Source organism: Bos taurus, chromosome 21 (genome assembly GCF_002263795.3).
Source record: "Bos taurus isolate L1 Dominette 01449 registration number 42190680 breed Hereford chromosome 21, ARS-UCD2.0, whole genome shotgun sequence".
NCBI lineage: Eukaryota > Metazoa > Chordata > Mammalia > Artiodactyla > Bovidae > Bos > Bos taurus.
In genome coordinates this window covers 49,312,262-49,340,198 of record NC_037348.1, presented here as the reverse complement: position 1 = coordinate 49,340,198, position 27,937 = coordinate 49,312,262, and the positions used below count along the sequence as shown (strand labels likewise).

The window sequence follows — 27,937 nt, the reverse complement described above, 5'->3', positions numbered from 1 at the left end:
GGGTTCCCTGCACATTCTGTATTTCTAATTTACACACCCCACCTTTACCTTGGGGAGAGAGAAGGTTTTCCCCAGTATCTACTTGACAGTCAAAGGTGGTAGTGATCATGAGAATATCAACACAATTTCTCTCCAGAAAATCTTCAGAAACTCAGTGAGAGCCTGCGGTTGTTAATACAGGCCAGATTATTCTCTCAGGTTCATGGGAAAAGCATAAACCTGGAAAAGAAGACTGTGTTCTCTCAGATGCTCTCTCCTCTCTTCTGCTCTTCCTCCCTCTCCCGGTCTGTTTCCCTTTCCCTCCCCTTTCTTCTCTCTCTCTCTCCAACTTCACCTACTAAATCTCTTATTTCAAGCCCACTAGAAACCAATAGCATGAACTCTATGGAATCCTGACTCCCTATTATATGTTTTCTCTTTAGAAGAATATTTTTAAAAGAAGTGAAGTTTTTATTTGCCAGTGACACTTTCTGGAACAGAATTGAGAACAACATTCAGATAAAAGATTATTACTCTGTAAAATAAACACTATCTTACCAAGCCTTCCTTTCCTAACAGATACAAAATCTTAACTGCGCTTTCTATGCCTAAAGGAGTCATGATGACAACTGAAGACGCTGTCAGTTCTTACAGCTCAAGTGGACAAGGATTATAGTGGAAATTTCAAACAGAATCACTAGTGCAACAACTGGAGCCACTCAGATAAGTAGATATGTATGAAGAATGAGGTAGAAAATAATGTCTCCTATAAACTGACAAAACATGAGCATTACTTCTAGTATCCTAAATCTCACTTATGCTTGAAAACAAGGGTACATCAAACTTAAATAGAACCTGATCAGATGAAAAAAACATTTTTTAAGATTTAGATTCAGGCAGTTGTAGCAGGAGTTGGTGGATCTCTTTTTTATTATTTCAACACTGATATGACTCAGTTATTTACTTGCATTTCCTGATTCTTGCTCCTATAACCAACTGCCTATATCAATGTAACTTCTGCTTAAATTAAAAAAAAAGAAAAAGTTTCATTAACCAGCAAATGACCATTTCCCTTATGCCAGCAGTGCCTTCGTGGCAGCACCTCATAGGCCCTGGCTGGCTACAGCTGGAGGGATGGAGTACTAAGTCCAACCATCACCAGTCAGCTGTTGATGAGCTGGACAAGTCCCGTGGCACTGCATTGAGCCACATCTGCAAGGACTGCCTAGAACTGCTTCCCCAGCAAGAACTGTGACCATAACAAGCTCTACACAGATCAGGTAATATCGTGCTCTAAAACCTATAGGCACTAATATGCTCTGTTCTCAGCTCTGAGAACTCAGCCCAAAGTCCTATTTATCAATTTGCTACTGCAGTCTACTTTGAAATTTACATTATCTTTTAATTATTTATTTTAGCAGCTCTATTTAATAGCCCTTTTCAAAGAAAAATCTTTAGGCAAAATCTTATAGACAGTTGGACAGCAGAAATATTCATGTTCTTTTGATTATGCAGTAGTTTCTTTATCCCAAAATTGTTCCCAGAGAAACCTCAATGCACCCAAAAGACTTCACACACACACAAAAAATTTCCCCATTCTATTGAAAAGAAAATAAGTCAAGGTAATTTTCCTTTGTTCAGAAAACACTGGAAGGTCTTGTATCTACAACAGGTACCATTTGGACAAGTAGATTAGAATCTTGTATAATATTCTCAAGAGTGAGCAAATGTATTTATTTGGCTATTGCCAAAAGGAGACATATGCAAAAAATGAATAAATAAATAAATAAAGGCAATTGTGTCTGGGTAGTGATCCAGATAGGAGTTAGGGGGAAAGAAGAGAACACTGCAAAATATGACACTGGTGACTGGTGATAAAGGCCACTCTCCATTATACAGATTAAAGATTCTCCAAATTTTCTGCAAAACTTCCATAAGACACCTTACAGAACTGCAACATTCATTTCAGACTCAAGTGGTCTGATGACAAAAAGGATGCTAAACTTAAGACCTGAAACTATACAAGTCCTAGAAGAAAACATAGGGTAACAGCTCCTTGATATTGGATGTGACCATGATTTTATGGATATGATACCAAAAGCATAAGCAACAAAAGCAAGAATAAATGGGATTACATCAAACTAAAAAGCTCCTTCACAGTGAAAGAAAAAATATAAACAAAATATTTGCCAAATATTTCTTGAATCTGGGCTGGTTTTATGACTTATTTTGGTCAAAAGGGTCCAACAGAGTGACAATGTTAATTTCTCAGCCAGTTCAAAGTGTATAGTTCAGAAGTGTTTCCAGTACTGCTTACCTCACTTAGATCCTTGCATCTGTCATGTAAACAAGTCTAGGTTAGCCTGATGATAGGATGAGAGACACACAAGGCTCACTACCCCCATGACCTCAGTCAAGAGTTCATCATCCTTATAAAGAATGCTGAAAACATTCTGAAAGGACTAGAAAATAAAGGCAAAGGTATTTCCTAGAACATACAGCAAAAAGAAAGAGGAAAATATGGAACAAATGATATAAAAAATGGAATATAAATCTAAAAGATTCAATGTCAGATAAACAGAAGTTCCAGACAGAGAAAATCAAGAAAAGATAGAGGAGGAAATAATTAAATAGAAGCAAATTTCAGAGAACTTAAGTAAAATGCAAGTCTTTATATTGAAAAGCTATATACCAAACACCAATCAAATGAATAAAAATAAGATCCTTATTTAGATACATTCTTGAAACTTATTCTTTAGTATAAGGCATATATGAAAAATATTTTAAAAGCTTCTGGAAGGTAAGAAATAAGCAGCAGTCAGGCTTCTTGGTAACAACACAAACTGCTTGAAGGCAATGTGCTTCGCCTTCAAAGTTCTGAAGAAAAAATGTTTGTAACTTTGAACTTAAAATTCTATACCCACAGCTCCATCAACTATAAAGATCAGGCAAAAACACTCTCACACACAGATCAACCCTAAAATTTGTTATTAAGCAATGTTCTGAAGACATCAAGGATGCAGTTCAGCAAAATGAAGTGAGAGACAAAACATAGGATCTAAGAAATAGAATATCTAGTCCAATGACACAGAAAGGAAAGATCCAGAATGACAACCACGTGGCAGACCTAGAGAATAACAAATCTCACACTAAGACAAAAGCCTCTAAAAAGACTGTCTCCAAGAAGAAAGTGGATTCTTAAAACTGAGTATGACAGAGAAACCAGATTATTTTGAGAATATAATGAAGGTATTTTATTCTTATATCATTTAGAAGAAAAAAAAAGTAATTCTAAATTCTAGAGAGGAAAAAAAGCTATATATGAAAGTCAAAGATGCAGCTATAAAGAAAACTGAACTATTATATAATTTTGAGAAATGTATGTAGTAGAAGAAAAAAAGTAATCTATTTGACCGTGATCCTAGAAATATTCTCTTTAGGGTCATGATTTTGGACACAGAGACAAAAAAAATGTAATAATAGTATAAGCTATTTGGTTCTGCATTATATAATCATAGTAAGTTAAACGTTGTTTACTGAGGTTTTTTAATTTAAACTAACTTTTAAACAAGCTTTTAATTTAAAGCTTGATTTATAGAAAAGTTATCAAGATAGTACAGAGTTCCCATATACCAGTTTCCCATATTATTAACATCTTACTTTATAAGCCTGGCAGGCTACAGTCCATCAGGTTGCAAACAGACATGACTGAGCAACTAACACTTTCATTTCTTCACACTACACATTTAACATGGATTTCACTAATTTCTCCCTAATGTCCTTTCTGTTCCAGATCCCATTCAGGATATCATATTTAGTGATCATGTTTTCCCACCTTTTTCTGGAGACAGTTTCTAAAGACCTTACTTTTGATGATCTTAACAGTCAGCTACTATGTTCATTGTAGCATTTCCCCATGCTTATCTCCAATCTCCCTTTCCAATGGTGAGAAACCTGGCTATCAGCCACCATACTTTTACACACTCATTCATTCCCAGTACACTTGTATAGTGGTTTCAGAATTATTTGCACCCCTGTGAGAAACAACTTTATCAATGACAGTACAGTGTTTATGTATACTTTTGTCTTTAATGTTACATATTCTGAGTCAAAACATTCTTTTCCAAAGTTATTCACATCAAGCATTTTTTTACCCATTCCTTCAGTGAGACTATGTCATATACATTTCTAAAATATTTGTTAGATTCTTTTATTACTCTGCATTCCATTTTGGGATCCCTCAAACTCCTGGTTGATTTTTTTAATCTGCATACATTAACTTCTTATGCTATAGAGTTCTATGAATTTTAAAGAATATGTACCATCGTATGTCCACCACAACAGTTTAGTTCATCACCCTAAAAACTCCCGTTTCCCCAAGTCAAACACTCCCCCTTCCTCAAACCTCTGACAGCCACTGATCTGCTTTCCATCCCTATAGTTTTGCCCTTTCTAAAAGGCCATGTGAATGGTATCATTTCGTATGTAGCCTTTTCAGTCTCTAGCTTCTTTAATTCAGCAAAATGCATTTAAGATGCATTCATATTGTAGCATTCAGTACAGTTCAGTCACTCAGTCATGTCCAACTTCTTGCGACCTCATGGACTGCAGCAGGCCAGGCTTCACTGTCCATCACCAACTCTTACAGCTTACACCAACTCAAACTCACGTCCACTGAGTCTGTGATGCCATCCAACCATCTCCTCCTCTGTCGTCCCTTTCTCCTCCTGCCTTCAATCTTTCCCAGCATCAGGGTCTTTTCCAATGAGTCAGTTCTTCACATCAGGTGGCCAAAGTATTGGAGTTTTACATACTCACTGAATGAGTATTCATATTCATATTCCATACTTGTTGAATATACAAAATAAGTTGCAGCATTAATCTATAGTTATTCCTGCTTTTCATACCCATTGTATAGCTGTACCATCCTTTAATTATGTTTACCTATTACTGAAGAATTTCTTGGTTGCTTCCACTTTTTTGATGATTATGAAAAAAAGACAGCAGTTGTGAATAAAGCACACATAGGTTTTTGTATGTAAACACATTTTCAAATCCACTTGCTAAATACCTAGGAGTGCAATGCTAGGTCATATGACAAGTCTGTGTTTAATTTTATAAGAAATTGCTGAATGTCTTCCAAAGCGGCTACACCCTTGTGCATTCTACCAGCACACATGAGAGCACCAGCATTTGGTACTCCCAATTTTTTGGATTTTAACCATTCTAATCTATGTAGCTCCTCACTGTTTCACTCACTTCCCTAGTGAAAAATAATGTTGACTATCTTCATATGGTTTTTGGCATCCATAAATCTTGTTTAAAGTGTCTACTCAGATCTTCTGTCCAGTTTTAAAATAATTGACTGTTTCACTGGTGAGCTTTAAAAATCTGTTATATATCCAAGACATACATTTTTTTTTTAGATATGTGATTTGCAAACATTTTCTCCTAGGTATAATCAGACTTTTCATTGTCTTAACGTATCTCCTATAAAGCAAAAGTTGTTAATTTTGATAAAGTCCAATTTATCAATTTTATCTTTCACAGACTATGAAAGGACCATCTCCAAGAAGGAAGTGAGTTTTTATCATCAAGTATAACAGAAAAGTCAGGTAATTTTGAGAATATGATAAAATATTCTTTTTGTCAATAAGAAGGAAAAAAAATAATTCAAAACTCAGTGGGGTTGGGAAGGGCTCCAAAAGAAACTCATTATCCAATTATAAATAAAATTAAAATATACATAATTTTTAAAATATATGGTATACAAGAAAATATAACCCATTTGACTTTGATCTTAAAAACCTTATTGCTAAGGTTATGATTTTGGACCAAGAAACAAAGAAATATAATCATGATGTACTATTTGTAACTTTTAAAATAAACTGAAAGCATGCAAGAGTTCATTATGATTTCAGAATAATGATAACACTGATAGCAATCATTCATATAGTACTTAATAGGTACCAGGCCTTGTTTTAAATACTTTACATATAATAAGTCAGTTAGTCGTAACACTAATCCTGTGAAATAATATCATTATTATCCCCATTTCACAGTTGAGGAAAGTGAGGTACAAAAGATGAAATAATTTGCCAACATCACAAAGTCAGGATGTGGTAGAGGTTGGATGTGAACCCAGGAGGCCTGGCTCCAACATCTACATTCTTAATCATAATGTTATACTGCCTTCTTTAGTGAAAGTCACTCAGTCGTGTCCAACTCTTTGCGACCCCATGGACTATACAGTCCATGGAATTCTGCAGGCCAGAATACTGGAGTGGGTAGCCTTTCCCTTCCCAGATCTTTCCAACCCAGGGACTGAACAAGGGTCTCCTGCATCACAGGCAGATTCTTTACCAGACCAAGGTCTCCCACATTGCAGGTGATTATTTACCAGCTGAGCCACAAGGGAAGCCCAAGAATACTGGAGTGGATAGCCTATCCCTTCTCCAGCAGATCTTCCTGGCCCAGGAATTGAACTGGGGTCTCCTGCATTGCAGGCAGATTCTTCACCAACTAAGCTAACCGGGAAGTCCACCTTATTTAAATAGAATATAAATATTATCTACATTTATCTAAATATTATAAATGTTCTGTTAAATATCTACTTTAAAATTATCAAAATTGATAATATTTATATTCTAGCCTTCTTTAAATACAATATAATTATCAACTTTGATCATTTTAAAGTAAACATATTTAACAGAAGTTAAAAGACAGAAAAAAGGTTAAAGGATATGACTGATAATAGTCTCGCTTTATAAAAAGGAAAATAAGAGATACTGCTGACAATTAATGGAACACAAAATAGAGGCTTACGTATACTGGAGCTGCAGAAACAGAGGAAATAACATCAATTAAGCATATAAAATTTGAAGGAAACTAGGGTAGAACAAGAGTAGTGTAAATAAACTAAAGCCTCATCTTTTTTTTTTTTTTTTTTTAAGCCACAACACACAGCTTGTGGGATCTGGTTCCCTGACCAGGGGTCAAACAGAGTTCCCCTGCAGTCAGGGAATCCTAACCACTGGATCACCAGGGAATTCCCTAAAGCCTAATCTTTAATGACAGGTCATCAACACTTACTGCCTTAGCTGATCAAGAAAAATAGTGGCATATTATAAATTATAGAGGCATCTAATAGAAGACAAAAAGAAATAATTAAAATTGGCTTTTAGTATTTCAGCAGTTAAAAATTAAAGTTCTGGATCAAAACTTCCTGGGATCAAATTCCATTCCTCCATTTAGTATTAATAGTGCTATTAAGTAAAGTTACTTGGTCTTCTTTTCTTCAATTTTCTTACCTAAAAATAGCTATATACTAAAAATAGCTAATTCATATGATCTTATGAAGATTGAGAGTTAATACAAATAGAGTATTAGAACTGTGAGTGGTTCAGAGCAGTAAACCCTAAGTAAATGTTAGCTATCAGCTATGAATTAGAGGGAACACACACAAAATCAGTTTATATTTACCTCCTGACTTACTTAGCCAAAGATTCAAATCTCAGCAGTGAGGGTACCACTAAAAGCAGGGACAAATGTAGCATATCTCAGCAGACCTTCCGGTGGCCTGTAGAGTCAGGCACTACCAGTGAGAGGACAAGGTAGGGTCTTGCGATATTTGGCCAGCTCAATTCTCTTGGTTCCAACTCTCTTTTATGCTTAGGGCTTACATCACCACTTTGTGCAAAACAATCTCTAACAAGTTATGCCCTTTAATGGGAAGATATTACAAACATCTGGGTTCCTGCTGGTTCCTGAGCCAAACTCAGTGCTAATGAGGTCACTGTTTAAAAAATTTTTATTGGAGTATAATTGCTTTCCAATGTTGTATTAGTTTCTGCTATACAGCAAAGTGAATCAGCTTTATACATACATGTATCTCCTCTTTTTTGGATTTCCTTCCCATTTAAGTCAACAAAGAACACTGAGTAGAACTCCCTGTGCTCTGTAGTAGTGATAGCTTACAGTGAACGATGTCGGATTTGTGATCTCCGAAGAAGATTCAGCTTCAGGACCAGAGACCAGGGTGGACCACTCAGGGCTCTTGTGTGGCAGGAGTTTTACTACAGTGAAAAAGGACAGAGAAACCTTCTGACATTAGACAGTGGAGGTGGGTGGAGAGTGCCCCACTCGCTAGTCTTTAGCAAGGGAATCATACACTTTTAAAATTAGCTATTATGATAAATCAAAAGAATGTCTCAAGGTTGTAAAAATTTTACCAGACCCACTCCCACAATTTATATTTTAGGATAACAGGATTAGAACTTAACAAAAGAAAGATCCTACCTGACCCACTCCCATAATAAACATTTTACAATAACAAGATTAGTCAGAAGGTTTTCAGGAAACTGTCCTCAAGCAGAATACATTGTTGTTGTATTACCCTTAGTACCCAGTTTAAACTGAGTTGTTTGTTGTGTGAATCATCAATTCCAGGCTTAAAAAAACATTTTATGTGACTAAGACTAAGGAATGTAGAGAAAAAAAAACAAAGAATTGTTCTTTCTTCCTCACTGAGAATTCCAGACCTCTACCTCCTCCTTGAGAACCCCAGGCCCCTCTCCCCTCCTCGGGGACCCCAGACTTCTTACCAACCTGCCTAGGACTTGACTCTCTCAGTAGGTTCTCATTAGTTATCTATTTTATACATAGTATCAACAGTGTATATCTGAGGATCTCAATCAGTTACAAATTTTTATGTAATGAGAGGAACCAAAATTAATGTCCAGATGCTTCTAAACAGCCTTGCTTCCCCCAGGTTTCTAATGTTTGTAAAGGCTTTCTCCAAAGATATCCCCTGAGGAGGAGATCTGGGCTTCTGATCATTGTAGAAAATATTAAAAATCATGACTCCTGCTACAGATTTCATTAGCTTATTAGGGGAAAAAACGACACATATAAAAATATAATGAACTTCACAACACAGACAAGATAAAGGGGGAGTGGAATAAATATGCAGACTTTCACAAAATGAAAGAATAATTGGTGTTTGTTAAAGAAATAGATCATTCTGTGGTGACAGGATCCAGTGTGACTGACAAAAGAGATTTATACAAGACTAACTGTGAAAGGCCACGAGAACCTGGAGCCTTTCGAGGTATGTACTAAGCAGAGATACAGAGTATTTCAAAAAGTTTAATCTTTTGTTACTACATTTTCAGATGACTCAGTCTCATAGTTTTAAACACTATCTCAATTCTGATGACTCCCAGAACTGCTTCCTAAATTTCAGCCTAATAGGACTTCCCTGATAGCTCAGTTGGTAAAGAATCTGTCTGCAATTCAGGAGACCCAGGTTCAATTCCTGGGTCAGGAAGATCCACTGGAGAAGGGATAAGTTACCCACTCAAGTATTCCTGGGCTTCCCTTGTGGCCCAGCTGATAAAGAATCCGCCTGCACTGTGGGAGACCTGGGTCTGGTAAAGAATCTGCCTTCATTGCAGGAGACCTGGGTTCAATCCCTGGGTTGGGAAGATCCCTTGGAGAAGAGAAAGGCTACCCACTCCAGTATTCTGGCCTGGAGAATACCATGGACTGTATAGTCCATGGAGTCGCAAAGATTTGGACATGACTGAGTGACTTTGACTTTGACTTTCATACTCACCTGGACAGTTTTGCTCTGCTTGGATGTCAAGCTGGGATCACAAACTTAGCATGTACAAAGCTTAACTCCTATCAAACCTACTACCAAACCTGCTCCTCTCAGATGCACCTCTATCTCAGTTAATCGTAACTCCATTCTTCAGCTGCTCAGGCCAAAAGAACTTCAAATAATTCTTGACTGTCCATTTCCCCTCATTCTTCACATCCAACCCACCAGAAAATTCTATTGGTTCTATTTCAACTATATCCCAAACCAGAATACCTCTCACTACTCCCACTGCAATCACCAAAGTCTGAGCCTCTATGATATCTCACTGAGATCTGTGTCAAAGCTCCTATCTGATCTCCCTGCTTCCTCTCTCTTTTCAATTATAGTTGCCAGAATGATTCTATTAACAAGAAGGATCGTGTCACTTGTAACTTCAAAATCTTCCCAAGGCTAAACATTTCATTCAAAGAAAAAAAAAAAAAAAACACACACTCCTAATTGTGTCCTACAAGGCCCCACTCAATCTGTATTTTTCCACTCTATACCTATCTTGCTAATACAGACCTTTGATTTATATTAATATTACCCATCTTCCAGCTCACTCTACTCCTCCCTAATATTCAATCATGCCAGACATGCTTGCATCCAAGGTCCTTTGCACTTGCTGCTCCCTTTGCTTGGAAACCTCTTTTCCTCAGATATTTGCTGCCTTTCCCACTCATTTTCTTCAAGTCTTTACTGATATGCCACCTTTACAGAAGGGCCTTCCTAGGACCTTTCACCCTCAATACTCCCTGTTTTCCCACTTCATTTACTTGTTTCTCCTTTTCAGTTATCACCATCTAAGACATTATGCATTTTGCTCCTTTGTCATTGCATGACCTCACTGGAATATAAGCCACCAGAGTCATAAGTTTTTGTTTATTAATTGCTATAATGATTATTATACCCTTAGCTACACATCCTTGGCACATAATAAGCACTCAATAAATATTTGTTAAATGAATGAAAGAACATGGCATTGCTGTTCAAAATACATAATTATAGTTAGAACACCATATTCTTAAAAACATTTCAGTTCAGTTCAGTCGCTCAGTTGTTGCAAGGCTTCTGGGGAGTACAAAGACGAAAAAGAGAAGTGGGACATAATTAAATATAATCCAAAATAGACATTCACAACTTTTATGTGAGAATTACAGAAAAAAAGTGGTATAAGGGACTCAAGAGAAAAACTCTATCAGTAGGGGACAACTGCAGTAACCTAGGTATCAGCTGATTAGGCCCTATATTGGCTAGAGTACAATAAAAATGGAAAGGGTCATATGTAACAATGATCATAATAATAGAAACAGTTGGTAGGATTTGGTAACTAGTTGAAATCAGAAAGAAGCAGCAAATCACTGCTAAATGTCAAACTTAGGTAATGACAAAAACAGCAGTGATATTTTTGGGGAAAAAAAAAAGAGAGAGAGAAAAGAGGAGGATTAAAGTGGCAGGAAAAATGTTAAGTCCAATATTAGATATGTTTGAGGTGATACCAGATCATGTAAGAGAAAATTTCAGGACAGTTCTAGATTTAGAACTATGACTTAGGGTTAAGAATGTAGTTGACCCTTAAACTGCAGAAGGCAATGGCAACCCACTCCAGTACAACCCACTCCAGTATAGAGGAGCCTGATAGGCTGCCAGTCCATGGGGTCGCTGAGGGTCGGACAAGACTGATCAACTTCACTTTCACTTTTCACTTTCATGCATTGGAGAAGGACATGGCAACCCACTCCAGTGTTCTTGCCTGGAGAATCCCAGGGACAGGGGAGCCTGGTGGGCTGCCGTCTATGGGGTCGCACAGAGTCGGACACGACTGAAGCGACTTAGCAGCAGCAGCAGTACCTAGCACCATGCTGTCCAGTTGTTGTTTAGTGGCAAGTAGTGCCCAACTCCGGAGAAGGCAACGGCACCCCACTCCAGTACTCTTGCCTGGAAAATCCCATGGACGGAGGAGCCTGGTGGGCTGCAGTCCATGGGGTCGCTAAGAGTCGGACACGACTGAGCGACTTCACTTTCACTTTTCACTTTCACGCATTGGAGAAGGAAATGGCAACCCACTCCAGTGTTCTTGCCTGGAGAATCCCAGGGACGGCGGAGCCTGGTGGGCTGCTGTCTATGGGGTCGCACAGAGTCGGACACGACTGAAGTGACTTAGCTTAGCTTGACCCTTAAACAACACAGAGTTATGGGTACCAATCCTCCATCCAGTCAAAAACCCATGTACAACTTTATAGTCAGCCCTTGGTATCTGTAGTTTTGTACCTGCAGATTCAACCAGTCACAAATTGTGTAGTATTATTAAACACTTGACATATAAGTGGATCCACGCAGTTCAAACACATACTGTTCAAGAGGCAACTATATAGACTTAGGAGTTATTTTCTCACAAAGATATCCGTGAACTGAAAAAAGTGAGATTTCTAAGCAAAAGACTAAAGGTAAAAACCATGAGAAATAGGTAACCTACAGGGCAGGAGAAGGAAGAGGTGCAACTGAACATAACAAAGAAAAAAGAGAAAGAAAGAAAGAAAAAGAGGACACCTCAAAAATATATATATATATATACACATATAAAAATTTCTCCAGGCTTTAAAAAAATAATCAAGCTACCATTCATTTTGCATTTAGCAATTTTGCCAATATGTTCATTCAAGTACTCAAGATATCAGATGAAATCAAAGCAATATTTCAGTTCAATCTTGGCTTTGAACTGTCAGACTGGTAAAATTAGGCATTTTGCTGGTAAACTCTGAAACAAAAAATAGCTTATGTACTTCTTCACATTTCACAGACTGGAGTGCAGATGTAAGATAAAGAATATGATACAAGTCTCTGTCACCCAGGAAACCACCTAATGGCAAATTGCTCAGCCTTCTTTATAAATGTTAACTTCACCCTGATCTGGCCAGTTCCATACATATATGTAGTATTCAATATATATTCATTTACAATAACAGCAAGCAAAACAAGTAAACACATGCAAAAATACGTAAAATTAAAATAATTAGTTTAGGGTAGGGAGGGGAAATAAGGAATTTTTTAATGGGTATAGAGTTTTAGTTTGGAAAAATGAAAAAGTTCTGAGATGGATGGTGGTTAACAGTCACACAACAATGTGGATACACTTAAGGCCACTGAACTGTATGCTTAATGATAAATTTTTATGTATCAGTTCGGTTCAGTTCAGTCGCTCAGTCGTGTCCCACTCTTTGTGACTCCATGAACTGCAGCATGCCAGGCCTCCCCGTCCATCACCAATTCCTGGAGTTTACCCAAACTCATGTCCATTGAGTCGGTGATGCCATCCAACCATCTCATCCTCTGTCGTCCACTTCTCCTCCTGCCTTTAATCTTTCCCAGCATCACGGTCTTTTCAAATGAGTCAGCTCTTTGCATCAGGTGGCCAAAGTATTGGAGTTTCAGCTTCAACATCAGTCCTTCCAATGAACACTCAAGACTGATCTCCTTTAGGATGGACTGGTTAGATCTCCTTGCAGTCCAAGGGACTCTCAAGAGTCTTCTCCAACACCACAGTTCAAAAGCATCAATTCTTCGGCACTCAGTTTTCTTCACAGTCCAACTTTCACATCCATACATGACCACTGGAAAAACCATAGCCTTGACTAGACGGATCTTTGTTGACAAAGTAATGTCTCTGCTTTTGAATATGCTGTCTAGGTTGGTCATAACTTTCCTTCCAAGGAGTAAGCGTCTTTTAATTTCATGGCTGCAGTCACCATCTGTTGTGATTTTGGAGCCCCCAAAAATAAAGTCTGACACTGTTTCCACTGTTTCCCCATCTATTTCCCATAAGTGATGGGACCAGATGCCATGATCTTTGTTTTCTGAATGTGAGCTTTAAGCCAATTTTTTCACTCTCCTCTTTCACTTTCATCAAGAGCCTTTTTAGTTCCTCTTCACTTTCTGCCATAAGGGTGGTGTTATCTGCATATCTGAGGTTATTGATATTTCTCCCGGCAATCTTGATTCCAGCTTGTGTTTCTTCCAGCACAGCATTTCTCATGATGTACTCTGCATAGAAGTTAAATAAGCAGGGTGACAATATACAGCCTTGACGTACTCCTTATCCTATTTGGAACCAGCCTGTTGTTCCGTGTCCAGTTCTAACTGTTGCTTCCTGACCTGCATACAGGTTTCTCAGGAAGCAAGTCAGGTGGTCTGGTATTCCCATCTCTTTCAGAATTTTCCACAGTTGATTGTGATCCACACAGTCAAAGGCTTTGGCATAGCCAATAAAGCAGAAATAGATGTTTTTCTGGAACTCTCTTGCTTTTTCCATGATCCAGTGGATGTTGGCAATTTGATCTCTGGTTCCTCTGCCTTTCCAAAACCAGCTTGAACATCTGGAAATTCATGGTTCATGTATCGCTGAAGCCTGACTTGGAGAATTTTGAGCATGACTTTACTAGCGTGTGAGATGAGTGCAATTGTGCAGTAGTTTGAACATTCTTTGGCATTGCCTTTCTTTGGGATTGGAATGAAAACTGACCTTTTCCAGTCCTGTGGCCACTGCTGAGTTTTCCAAATTTGCTGGCATATTGAGTGCAGCACTTTCACAGCATCATCTTTCAGGATTTGAAAGAGCTCAACTGGAATTTCATCACTTCCACCAGCTTTGTTTGTAGCGATGCTTCCTAAGGCCCACTTGACTTCACATTCCAGGATGTCTGGCTCTAGGTGAGAGATCACACCATCTTGATTATCTGGGTCGTGAAGATCTTTTTTGTACAGTTCTTCTGTGTATTCTTGCCACCTCTTCTTAATATCTTCTGCTTCTGTTAGGTCCATACCATTTCTGTCCTTTATCGAGCTCATCTTTGCATGAAATGTTCCCTTGGTATCTCTAATCTTCTTGAAGAGATCTCTCGTCTCTCCCATTCTACTGTTTTCCTCTATTTCTTTGCATTGATCGCTGTGGAAGGCTTTCTTCTCTCTCCTTGCTATCCTTTGGAACTCTGCATTCAAATGGGTATATCTTTCCTTTCCACCTTTGCTTTTTCCTTCTTTTCTTTTCACAGCTATTTGTAAGACCTCCTCAGACAGCCATTTTGCTTTTTTGCATTTCTTTTTCTTGGGGATGGTCTTGATCCCTGTCTCCTGTATAACGTCACAAACCTCCGTCCATAGTTCATCAGGCACTCTGTCTATCAGACCTAGTCCCTTAAATCTACTTCTCACTTCCACTGTATAATAATAAGGGATTTGATTTAGGTCATAGCTGAATGGTCTAGTGGTTTTCCCCACTTTCTTCAATTTAAGTCTGAATTTGTTATGTATATTTTACTACAAAACAAAAAAAAACTAATTCAGCTCATATATGTACTGTAATGCTAATTCTCCAGAAGCAATGATTATATCAATATTCTTTTTAATTCCATGTCTCTGAATTCCTATCACTGTAATTCAGTAAGAAGAAAAGCTGTGATCCAAGATAAAACTGACAAAGGAAAATAGAGAACAAGATAAAAACAAGTTTTTTTAATTGAAAATAATTTTTATCAGATTGGATCTAGAAGATCAAGATGGTGGACAGAGTAGGAAAATCCCAAGCTCATCTTCTCCAACGGACACACACATAGAACTACATATAGAATAACTATCTCTGAAAATGACTTAAAGACTAGCAGAATACATTTTCTACAATTAAAGATATAAAAGAAAATGGGTACGAGGGGCACAGAACCCTCACCCTAGTGCAGCAACCCACAACTAGGAGGGGTATCACAACCGCAGACATTAACCCTAGAGAGTAAGGCGTCTGAGCCCCTTGTCAGGCTTCCTAGCTTGTGGCACTAGAACTGGGAAGACAAACCTTCACAAGAAGGATGGATTTACAGAGTATTATGCTAAGTGAAATAAGTCAGAGAAATCACAAATACCATGCAATTTCACTTATATACGGACTCTACAAAACAAGACAAAGGAAATCAAAAGAGAAACAGAGTCAGAGACACAGATAACAAACTGGTGCACACCAGAGGGGAACTGGGTGGGGGCTGGGTAAAATAGGTAAAGGGGATTCAGAAATACAAACCTCCAGCTACTGAACAAATGAGTAACCAAGACGTAATGTTCACCACAAGCAACACAGTTGATAATACTGTAATAAATATGTATGGTGACATTTGGTTAAAAAACTTACAGTTGTAATCAATTCATAATGTATGTGTGTGTTAGTCGCTCAGTCATGTGTGTCTCTTTGCGACCCCAAAGACTGTAGCCTGCCAGGCTACTCTGTCCTTGGAATTTTCCACGCAAGAATGCTGGAGTGGGTTGACATTTCCTTCTCCAGGGGATCTTCCCTACCCAGGGATCAAACCTGTGTCTCCTGCATTGCAGGCAGATTCTTTACCATGTGAGCCACTGGGGAAGCCCATAATGTATATAAATGTCAAATCACTGTTTTCACTTAAAACTAAGATAATATTGATGTCAACTATATTTCAAGTAAAAAATAAATAAAATCTTTATTTATTATTTGAGTCAACCTAATTACAAAAGTAGGAAAACATAAAATGAAACAGTCAGTGTTGAAATTAAGGAATTAAGTCAAATACATACTTGCAAACTTGGAGGAAATCCTGGAATTCCTGACAAAGGAACTGTGTGGTAAAGGACAGAAGGATCTTTCCATATCTCAATCCTGAGAAGAGCTGAAGGGAAAGTCAAGATAGAACAGTAGAAAAAAAAATATGATTGTAACTAAGACTTTTAATAGTTTGGCAAACAGAAACTACAGACTACTGTGGTAGGTGGCTATAAGCAGGTTCAGAACATACAGGGAAATATACATAGTATGGAGAGTAGATTTTTTTCATTGATATTTTCACCTTGGTGTTTACTGTGTTCATTCAAAAGTAAAGCTGGCAAGCAACTTTCACGACAGGAAGATTACCAACTGAAAGGGATATCACACTCCTCCAGTGTGTGTAACTTTCAATGCATCTTCATGATAGTCCTGAAATATAATCAGAGCAGAGTCAAGTAAGATGCTAAGGCTTCTCTTCAGATGCAGCAATTTCCACCAAAAGAATAAGTACAAATTCCCTTACTGAAGCTGTGAGTTCCAAACTTACCACCTTAGGATTCTGTGTGATTAAAACTATAAACTAGTCTCATATACTCTGCTAGGACCCTTTTTCTCCTTCGTCACCACAGATCATATTATTAATAGCACAACTCTCTTCATTTGTAATCCAAAACCTCGTTATTCCTGCTAGAAATGCCACAGAGCTTTACAACCATCTGAATCTCAGTCACCTTTCAAAAAGAGATCTCATCTCCTTTGTGCCCTTTGTGAAATCCTCTTCTAATCTCTTCATCGCTAAATACTCATAATCTTTGCAGTCTAAATTAGTGCTTCTTGGAAATTCCCTGGTGGTCCACAGCACTTTCACCGCTATGACCTGGGTTCAGTCCCTGGTAGGGAACTAATATCCCACAAGATGCCTAAAATAAATGTTTCTTTTTTTTCTCTCTACTTGTGGCAAATGGGGGCTACTCTCCACTTGCAGTGCACTAGCATAGGCTCTAAGCACAGGCTTCAGCAGTGGCAGCATATGGCTCAATAGTTGTGACTCATGGGCTTAGCTGCTCTGCCACATGTGTGATCTTGCAGGACCAGGGATTGAAACAATCTCCTACATTGGCAGGTGGATTCTTTACCACTGAGCCACTAAGGTAGCCCCAATAAATGCTTCTTGAACTATCTGTGGTAAAATGCCATTTAAAAATTTTTTCTAATCCTTTGTGGACTGAGCCTTTTATAAAATGAAATTTAAATGAATTACCAGAATTTTTTAAACATGTCAAATAGAAACCAAATTTTATTATAAATTTGACAGGCATATAATTTCTCTGTCAAATTCCTATAAAAGTTTCTAAAGCTTATTCTTAATTTCTGTACTTATATTTCAGCACAGTGGTAATAGTCCACACACTGCTATCAGTCTGCAGACTGCACTTTGGGTTTTTTCATTTTGTTTTTAAATTTTTATTTTGTACTGGAGCATAGTTGACTAACAATGCTGCGTTAATTGCAGGTGTTTAGCAAGGTGATTCGGTTATTCTGCTCAATATTCTGCAATAACCTAAATGGGAAAAGAATTTACAGAATGCCCTTTGAACAGCATATATCTAAACAACTCAGGGTTTAAATTAATGAATATTCATTTATTTGGAAAAAAACTGAAACTTGAATTCATCATTTGTTTAAGCAGGACTCAGATATGAAAGGGACAGTAACTCTGGAAAGTGGACACTACATGTATGTACAAAGGCACAGATGTGAGAAATGACATGGCATGTTGCTGACACAATGAACTGAATCGCTCTTACTTGAGGGGCATGTACTGCGAGAGAGGGAACTAAGAGCCAGGTAGGGCTTACAGAGGGAAAGATAAGTGAGGAAAAAGTCCCAAATATTTCTAAAGAAGTACCATGATAGAATCAGTGTCTTTGAAAAAGTAAGCTGGGAGTGGCCCGGCTGAGGAGGGACTTTACACTTACAGTGTTATATATTAGACCTTTTTTCATGTCCTCCAGAGCCTGGAAAAGTGCTCAGTAGATGATGGATGGAAAGCATCTTCATTAAGTAGCAGGTGTTAAAAAATACTTGAAATTCTGTTAGAGGTACTAATTGAAAATATTCTATATTTACTACACCTGACTTCTAAAATTTAAAATAAAAAACAATGTACAGATACTTCACCTGTATAACAGTAAAGAAAACTCAGCTTGGAAAGAGTTGATCATTGGCCAGCAAGAGATTTGGCCAGCAAAGAATTTCTGAAAGACAAAAACAGACAGGAGTGTATTAACAAATTAAACAGAACAGACTACAATAGGAGGAAGCTGCAACTGAGATGAAAGCTGACCTGTCCCCTGGAACCCCAGAGGGATTCTAGGCTCAGGGATACCCGAGGAGCTGTCTCAAAGGGTCATTAAAGAAGGGAGTAGCTAAGGACAGAGACAACCAGAATACCTGAATATAGAAAAACTGTACCCAGTCAAATACTCCACATTTATCTTCCTCTTCCACTTCTACTCACAAAGCATACATGGAAGCCTAATATTTATCCCTAACCAAAAATAACAAGAAGATAACTCTCCTTTGTGGCAAAGATGTTCAACTATCAACCTAAATTAACACACCTCCTTCTATAAGATAGAGTTGTCTCCAAGAAGGAACTGCTTAGCCAAACCACCCACCCCTTCTCAGAGCCCTCTTGTACCTAGGTACTACCATATGACTAGTTTTAGCCAATGGAATGAAATAGAAGTAATGGGTCATTTCCCTGCCAGGCAATGAAGTGTCTTCTCCATTCTCTCCTTCCCTTCCTCTAGGAGACAGAGAACCACAAGGAATTTTAAGGATAGCAGAATCACAAAAGAAATTCAGTACACTAAATCACAGGAAGGAAAGTTGCCTGCTGAGAAGACCCTCATTGGACGACTAAAGAAGCAAAAAACTAAAATGCTTTTTTGTTAAGCCATTGAATTTTCAGGTTTACTGGTTTCGGCAAATAGCACACTTACTAACGATAGCCTCTTTTTTAAAAAGGAAATAGGAAAAGGAGGAAGGGGAAAACATCAACAGAAAAATTAAGCTTCGGTTTTAGTAACCCAGAGGCAGGCCTTCCTCTTTGTGGCATTTGGAATATCAGCATCCTAACAGTCGGCTTTCTATCCACCCACACTAAAGGAGAGCCTGACAGCTGGCATGTTCCATCACACATGCATATTAGGACAAAGAACTAGGTCACTGGAATGGGAGGGACATGAACGATTATCACCAAGAGGTCAGATGTGGTAGCTTGAACTATTCTTGTAGTACCTTACCCTGTGTGGCCAACAGCAACTAGCACATGCTTTCAACTTTCCGCCAACAAATTTCCTTGTCCAAAACTGCAACTTCATTAGTTAAACTGCCTTCCATGATACCACAGACAACAGTTTATCAAAAGTTTTGCTACTACGTAACACAATTCACCATTTTCCCAGCCTCCTGTAGTGGCTTCCTTGCTAACCACCAACCAGTTTCAAAGCCAATGGTATGTAATTGAAGTTTCTGTTATAGCTGCACCCCACTCTGAGGTACCCATTTTTAAATTAATCACCTTTTCAGGCAAAATAAGCAAACACAAAATATCAATAACATACAAAAATAAGCATGTATTTCTCACTTCGAGAAATAAATTACTTAAGTCAATTGGGGCAGTTCTGTTTCAGGCTGTAGATCAAGTTGACATCTTTCCCATGTGTTTCTATCTAGGGCTATACAGTAGCCAGCAGATGCCTGGAACCTGTTTTATTATGCAAAGATTGGCAACTCCCAGAGTGGCAAGTGGAAACATTTAACAGCTCCTAAAGCCTAGGCTCAGAACTGGTGCAGTCACTTCTTCCCAAGTTCTTCTGGCCAAGAAGTAAATATCTGCTGAACAGTTACCTAATCTGTCACAATTCACTCTCCTGCACACAAAGATTGTGACTACTGTGCAGTCAAAGATGATTAATATAAGAACCAAGACATTAAAGATTAAATTTTGCAATCTGGTACAACATGGAGGGAACCTGAAGGTATTATGCCAAATGAACGAGCCAAAGAGAAAAAGACAAATACTGTATGATTTCACCCACATGTGGAATATTTTTAAAAATAAACAGAACACACACACACACATGGATACAGAGAACAGATTGCTGGTTACCAGAGGAAAAGGGGATTGGGGAGAAAACAAATGGATAAAGAGGGTGTATGGTGATGGATGGAAACTAGACTTTTTGGTAGTGAGCACTTTGCTGTGCATAAAGTTGTCAATTTATTATGCTGTACACATATTATAAGCCAATATTACAACATATTATAATAAGTCAATGTTACCTCAATAAATATATATGTAACTGTATGTGTGTATATACACACACACACGAAAAAAACTTAAAATTACAATTAACTACCAAACACTGGTAGGAATTGGGGGAGGGAAAAGGAAGTAACTGAACTAAATCTTCATCTTTTATAAAGTGGAGGAAATAGATGGTGTTTAATCAACCAAGGAGTGTAGGTAAAAGCATAATAATTTAAAGTTTCCTGAAGAACAAACAATAAATTAGTTCAAATGTTTGTTTATGGGGGTAGGCCTAACAACTAGTGGCAAGGAATACTGTTGCTTTACATCAAAAGTACTGTTGTACTACATTTTTTTGTTGACATGTTCACGTATTACTCTAAGAAAAAAAGTAACGAATTTCTACTAGAAACTTCTCCCTTAAATGCTAGACTTCAGAGATGAGAGAATATTCCTATATATAAACTGAATACCATGGAAAAAACTGTGTAAGTGAAAGGAAACTTATACTTTCATTGTGGTACAAAAGTATGAGTCTCCCCTTTATATTCAGTACAAATGCAGAAGTAGTTCACATTCCTAGAGAATGCAGTTAGGGGCTAATAAATTTAATACTTAGAAATTTACTTAACATCACTTTTGCCATAAAGAATTCTTAATATGGAAAAATTTACTTATAAAACTTAAAGACTTAAGTGATCTGCTGTTACTCACAATATAGAGAATTGATATGAATACTACCCACCAAAAAGTATATAGGTACAACAAAAGGAAGATAGAAAACCAACACTAATAGATTATTTAAACAATAATTAACCCAAACTACAAATAAAACACAGGTCATTCAGGTCAACAATTCTTTCCATCCATGGCGGACATCACAAATCAAACATGGCACTCTGCCCAGTAACACAAGGGAACAATCTCAAATTCCAAAATTCATCTCAATACAGTACTCCTCACCCTCCAAAACTGATCAGAGTTAGCAAATCAAGTGAAACTTCTTTATCTTAGAGCAGAGCAACACTTCAATTAAAGTTTACTACATGAAAATATTTACTTCATTTCACCTTTTCAGCAATTAAAAAGCTTAACAGATTTTTCCAAAGGTTAGATATTACATTGAGAATCTTGCCGTAATTGAACATTAAGAATGTATTTCTTCATGGCAGAGTCTCGTAGCTACTCAACTCATATAACCTGGAAGTCTGCTGGATATTCAAGCAGTAAGGAAAGGCAAAAAGACTGTCCAAACACTTTTCAACAACTATTTAAAAGATCTGTTGACAGCTTAGACCAATTTTGTTCAATACAGAGTTCCAGGCATCTCTGGATCAAAGGTTATTACTGAGCCATGGTATCGAGCAGATGAGCAGATAGATGCTGGCCCACATTCTGTTCTGAACAAAGTTCCTTCCTCTCTTCACCCAAATCCCCACATCCCTCTGCCTAAAGCACTCCGCACATTACTACATCCTCCTTAACTCAGCTAAATGGACTAGGGCAGGACACTTCACCTTAAAGTAAGCCAATCAAGAGGAATATGATCAACTTTTTTGTGGCATATCTTCCAGAATAATCCAGTGAGATCTTCACACGAACTTCAACTGGAGACAAAGAATAAACTTGCAAATGAAAGTAGATACTTGAACTAGAAGACCATGTAAACTAGTCAGGGCCAGCAGCTGGGCCCTATGCAAAAGAAAAGAGCAAAGGACGCCTGCTGAAAAGGAGAGACTACGGAACAACTGGGCTTCCCTTGTGGCTCAGCTGGTAAAGAATCCGCCCACAATGTGGGAGACCTGAATTCGATTCCCTGGGTTGGGAGGATCCCCTAGAGAAGGGAAAGGCTATCCACTCCAGTATTCTGGCCAGGAGAATTGCATGGACTGTATAGTCCATAGGGTCGCAAAGAGTTGGACACGACTGAGCGACTTTCACTTCCACTTCCATGGAACAATTAATTACTGTTTTTAGTTCCCCATCTAGTTCCGGGGAGGCTCAGGTGTGTTCTAATGTATGCGTATGGATGTCCTCAAAACTCCCTAAAGTATCTCTAAAAAAAGAAAATGAAAAAAAAAAAAATCCCCGCATTACATAAACTAGTAAAGAAACTAAAGGAACCCAATTAAAATGACTACTTAGAGACAGCACCCTTGGAGTAACTGTGGGATACTGCCCATACACAATATAAGCTGTACAATTCGAACCAAGATAATTAAAATCAGTCAATTACTGATGTTGACTAGAAGTCAAGGTATCAACTTGCATTAAAGATAGCAATATTCAGCTTTTAACTACAAAAGGTACCTATAGAAACATTCAATCTCTTGAATTAAAGGCAAGAAAATAGTAATGCTATAAAAATAAGACATTCAAGTTAAACCTCTTTTTCTTTTTTCTTTAAACTCTGAAAGGAATGAATGAAAATACATATATATAAAATAGTTGAAGGAGTGGAACTGAAACACAGGAATTAGCTAGCAGGCCCTGCTCTTGGAACACAAAGTGGCTCCAGCCCACACACATGAAAGTTCTTTGGTTAAGAAGTTGTAATCCGGCATCCTGCCAGATTTCTGGTTTTGCTTGAATCTGGTTATGTTTGCCCTACAGAATATTTTTTATGTGAAAGCTGAAAATCAAGACATTTCATCTTTTAAAAAGTTAGAATTTTAGTTTCTCCTGATAAATTAGTAAACTTGGAAACACAGAGCCCAGTTTCCCATTGGGAAAAGCATCCTCTGGTAAGCCACAGTCCTCCCCACTACCTATTATGTTGCTGAGAACCCAATTCTTCCCCTGTTGCTCCTGACTCCATTAGGATGTGCTGTACTTGGTCACTCAGTCATGTCAGACTCTTTGCTACAGAGTAGCCCACCAAGCTCCTCTGTCCATGGGGATTCCCCCAGCAAGAATACTGGAGTGGGTCGCCATGCCCTCCTTCAGGGAATCTTCCCAACCGAGGGATCAAACCCAGGTCTCCCACATTGCAGGTGTATTCTTTACCATCTGAGCCACCAGGGAAGCCCAAGAACACTGGAATGGGTAGCCTACCCCTTCCCCAGGGGAATCTTCCCGACCCATGAATAGAACTGGAGTTTCCTGCATTGCAGGTGGATATAAGCCTTTAGGATATGAGCTATCAATCTCTCCATTGATATAGATCTTCCACTTCACAAACTTGCACAACCAACTTGTGAGTGGCTTGGTTAAGATCAGTTCTGACATCAACAACACGGTGCAACTATTAACAGGAAAAAAAAAAAAGACTTGGTCCTTTGTCCTGCATCCAGCTTAGCAGTGCAGACTTTTCCTACCCTAAAGAAGTGTCCTTCAGTTCTTTGTTTCTTTTTCCTGTAATACAACCTCTCTAGGAACCATCCCAATCCCTCAGGCAAGGGTGGAGAGGAAGAATCAAATTATCAGTTCCAATCTCCCAGGAGGCTCCTGTGCCTCTAAGTAAACTTATGGATGCAGCTAATAGATAACTGGAAGGAAGTTACATCATCTCTACCAGCCAGCAGTGTCTGAAACTCATACCCTGCTCAGAAAAAAAAAAAAAATTCTTTCAAAAAATGTTTGAATTTAGGCAACTTGCATGTTTACTGGTAGCCTTGAACATCTTTTCATAATGTAATTAACATAAAATTTTTGTCACAGATTTTTTCTGTATTGAAATTTCAAATGATTCAGTATATTTTTATAACTACTGTTTGGCAATGCAGAGAAAGCCAGAGGGAAAATATATTTAATATCCTAATAACCAAATTGGAAAAAGCATTAACTTTAGCATGTTAGAAAAGGAAGAACATAAGAACATTGAATGTTTTTCTCCAGAAAAACACATTAACAAGAATTAAGGTATCTCTACAAAAAAATCAATCATAATAAACATAACAAGAGAAACAGGACAAACACTTGACCATCAGCAGGCACACATACCACCCCACCAGGGTCCATATCCATCTTGATGCTATACTCTTATCCATTATTCGTTGCCTGGGTTTCAAATCCAAATAAGCATGAGGAGTTGCCATAGAGACAATGTGTCACTTTTGGAACCAGAAGCTTAGTACTACTGAGTACTTATGGTCTTCATAACGTCAGTACTTCCTCCCACACTTTGAATTATACATCCAACATTATACATTCCGACATTAAAACTTCACAAAATGTGATTTCATTCTGTCCTTTAAAGAAGTCAATTTGTTACTTTCTCAAAAATAGTTTCCCCAAAATAATTTATAGTTTATGTAGTATAGTAAATGTCAAGAGAAACAACCTAAGTCATTTTACATGTTAAGAACATACATACTCAATACATGCTTAATGGATTAATATTAAAGATTCTGGCTTAATAAAATAAATTGTACACCATTATTGAAATGTACTTTTTTAAAGAATTTTTTATGTGGACCATTTTTAAAGACGTGGACCAGTCTTTATTGAACATGTTACAATAGTTTCTTTTTATTTAATGTTTTGGGTTTTTGGCCACAAGGCATGTGAAGTATTAGCTCCCCAACCAGCACCCCTTGAACGGGACTACCAGGGAAGTCCCTGAAATACACTGTTTTTCAATCGTAACTGAGCGTAATCATATCTTATTAATTCATGTCTTAGCTCAATGTTATTAATAATAGTATTCCTACCATCGTTCATTTAATATGAAAATTAAATTATTTTCATATTAAATGAAACTAAAAATTTAAAAACAACACTAAGAAGCAGCATTTTATTTTATAGCAGATTGATACAGAGGTCCTCCTTGACTTATAATGGGGTTCTGTTCCAATAAATCCATCATAAGTCAAAAATACCATAAGTCAAAAACAATTTAATATACTTGGGAGAAACATCAATAACCTCAGATATGCAGATGACACCACCCTTATGGCAGAAAGTGAAGAGGAACTCAAAAGCCTCTTGATGAAAGTGAAAGTGGAGAGTGAAAAAGTTGGCTTAAAGCTCAACATTCAGAAAACGAAGATCATGGCATCTGGTCCCATCACTTCATGGGAAATAGATGGGGAAACAGTGGAAATAGTCTCAGACTTTATTTTTTTGGGATCCAAAATCACTGCAGATGGTGACTGCAGCCATGAAATTAAAAGACGCTTACTCCTTCAAAGAAAAGTTAAGACCAACGTAGATAGCATATTGAAAAGCAGAAACATTACTTTGCCAACAAAGGTCCGTCTAGTCAAGGCTATGGTTTTTCTAGTAGTCATGTATGGATGTGAGAGTTGGACTGTGAAGAAAGCTGAGTGCCAAAGAATTGATGGTTTTGAACTGTGGTGTTGGAGAAGACTCTTGAGAGTCCCCTGGACTGCAAGGAGATCCAGCCAGTCCATTCTAAAGGAGATCAGCCCTGGGTGTTCTTTGGAAGGAATGGTGCTAAAGCTGAAACTGCAGTACTTTGGCCGCCTCATGCGAAGAGTTGACTCATTGGAAAAGACTCTGATCTGGGAGGGATTGGGGGCAGGAGGAGAAGGGGACGACAGAGGATGAGATGGCTGGATGGCATCACTGACTCGATGGACGTGAGTCTGGGTGAACTCCGGGAGTTGATGATGGACAGGGCAATTCATGGGGTCACAAGGAGTCGGACACGAATGAGCGACTGAACTGAACTGAACCTACCAAATATCACAGCTTAGCCTAGGCTACCTTAAACATGCTCAGAACACTTATATTTAGTTGGCTAATCATCTGACACAAGCCTATTCTATAATAAAGTGTTTAATATCTCATGTGATTGATTGTACATTGTTCTAAAAGTGAAAAACATAATTTTTTTAGGGTATTTGGTTGTTTACCCTCAATACTGTGGTGCAACTGGGATATGTGGCTCACTGCCACTGTCCAGCATCACGAAAGAGTATCATACCATATATGACAAGCCTGGAGAAAATCAAATGTAGGTTTCTACTGAATGCACATCACGGTTTCACATCACTGTGAAATTAAAAAATCATAAGCAGAATCACCTACTTTGGAGACTATCTGTATTTTTATTTCCTTTAGGAACTATCCCTAATAATTAAAAATTATTAGTGGTATCTAAGGCAGGTATCTGCCTGCGAATGCAGAAGATGCAGTTTTAATCCCTGGGTCAGGAAGATACCTTGGAGGAAAACCCATTCCAGTATTCTTGCCTGAGGACTCTCATACACAGAGGAGTCTGCTGGGCTTACAGGCCATGGGGAAGCAAAACAGTAGGACAAAACAACAACAACGAGAGGGTAGTTTGTTGCCAATAAAACACTAAGAATAAGGAAAAATATCATTCTCAAATCAATCAGAGAGTATCTCCAGATCATCAAAGAATCAGAGACTGGGAACCCTCATACATAGCTGTTAGGACTGGAAAATGATAGTCACTATAAAAACAGCTCTAAGTTTCTCCAAAAGTTATACATAGAACTATCATACAACCTATCATTTTCACTTCTAGGTATCTACTCAAGAAAAACAAGACCATATGTCCACAAAAGACGTGCAAATGAATATTTAAAGAAATGGTATTCAAAACAGCCAAAAACTGGAAACCTAAATGTTCATCAGAGAATTCCCTGGGGGTCCAGTGGTTAGGATTTGGTGCTTTCACTACCAGTGCTGGGATTCAATCCCTGATCATGGAACCAAGAGTGGCCATAAATAAACAAATAATGTTAATCAACTGGTAAATGAGTAAACCATAAATAAAATGAAATTCTATTTAGCAATAATAAAAGGAATTAATGACACAAGATCAAAAACATTATGCTAAGTCAAAGAAGACAGACATAAGAGATCATATACTGTATGAGTCCATTCATATCAAATGTTCAGAAAAGTAAAATTTACAGAAAAGGAAGGTACATTCATGGTTGCCTGGAGGTAGAAGTGGGGATTAGCTGTAAATGGGCATGTGGAATCTTATTAAAGAGATGAAAATGTTCTAAAACTGATTTATAGTGTTGGTTGTACCACTTGATAAAATAAATTATTAATGTGTATACTTGAATGAATTATATATGAAAAATATACCTCAATAAAATAGGATGTTTTCTTTTTTAAAGTCAGAGAACATTAGAGCTGCAGGGAACCTTGCCAGAACTTATACAAATGAAGAAAGTGAGGCCCCAAAGGGTTAAATAACTTGTTTAAATGTTATCCAGTAATCCTGACAAAAGTAAAAAAGACTAAAATTCAGCCTCAGCCTCCTGCAAAAAATAAAATGCCATGGAATTGTTTAAAATTACAATAACAGTTGCATAGATTTCTTTGTGAGGAGTTCTAGAAGTATTAAAATTTGAGAACCTAAAAATGTTTAAAACATAAAAATCCTAAGAATGTGATGTTTAGAAAAATTTTTAAAAAGCTAGAAAAACTCATTTGTCACTCTTTGAGGCCATATAACTTTCAAAACTGGTAATAAAAGAAAAATAAC

At 37.7% G+C, this 27,937-nt stretch overlaps 2 long non-coding RNA genes across 7 annotated transcripts in view; one reads left to right on the top strand and one right to left on the bottom strand.

The window, feature by feature from the left end:
- LOC132343373 (uncharacterized) overlaps positions 1–19,374 on the top strand; it is a 29,019-nt gene extending 9,645 nt beyond the window's left edge. The window contains exons 2-4 of the long non-coding RNA XR_009492187.1: positions 559–1,259; positions 5,530–5,594; positions 18,998–19,374. This is a non-coding gene — a long non-coding RNA (uncharacterized lncRNA). The remainder of the gene's footprint in view (positions 1–558; positions 1,260–5,529; positions 5,595–18,997) is intronic.
- Positions 1–27,937, bottom strand: part of LOC104975415 (uncharacterized) — a 59,168-nt gene that overhangs the window by 29,011 nt on the left and 2,220 nt on the right. For all 6 annotated transcript variants that reach the window (XR_009492185.1, XR_003031457.2, XR_009492184.1 and 3 more), the window contains exons 2-4: positions 18,363–18,439; positions 16,483–16,610; positions 16,214–16,305 (exon numbers count right to left, since the gene is read on the bottom strand). This is a non-coding gene — a long non-coding RNA (uncharacterized lncRNA). The remainder of the gene's footprint in view (positions 1–16,213; positions 16,306–16,482; positions 16,611–18,362; positions 18,440–27,937) is intronic.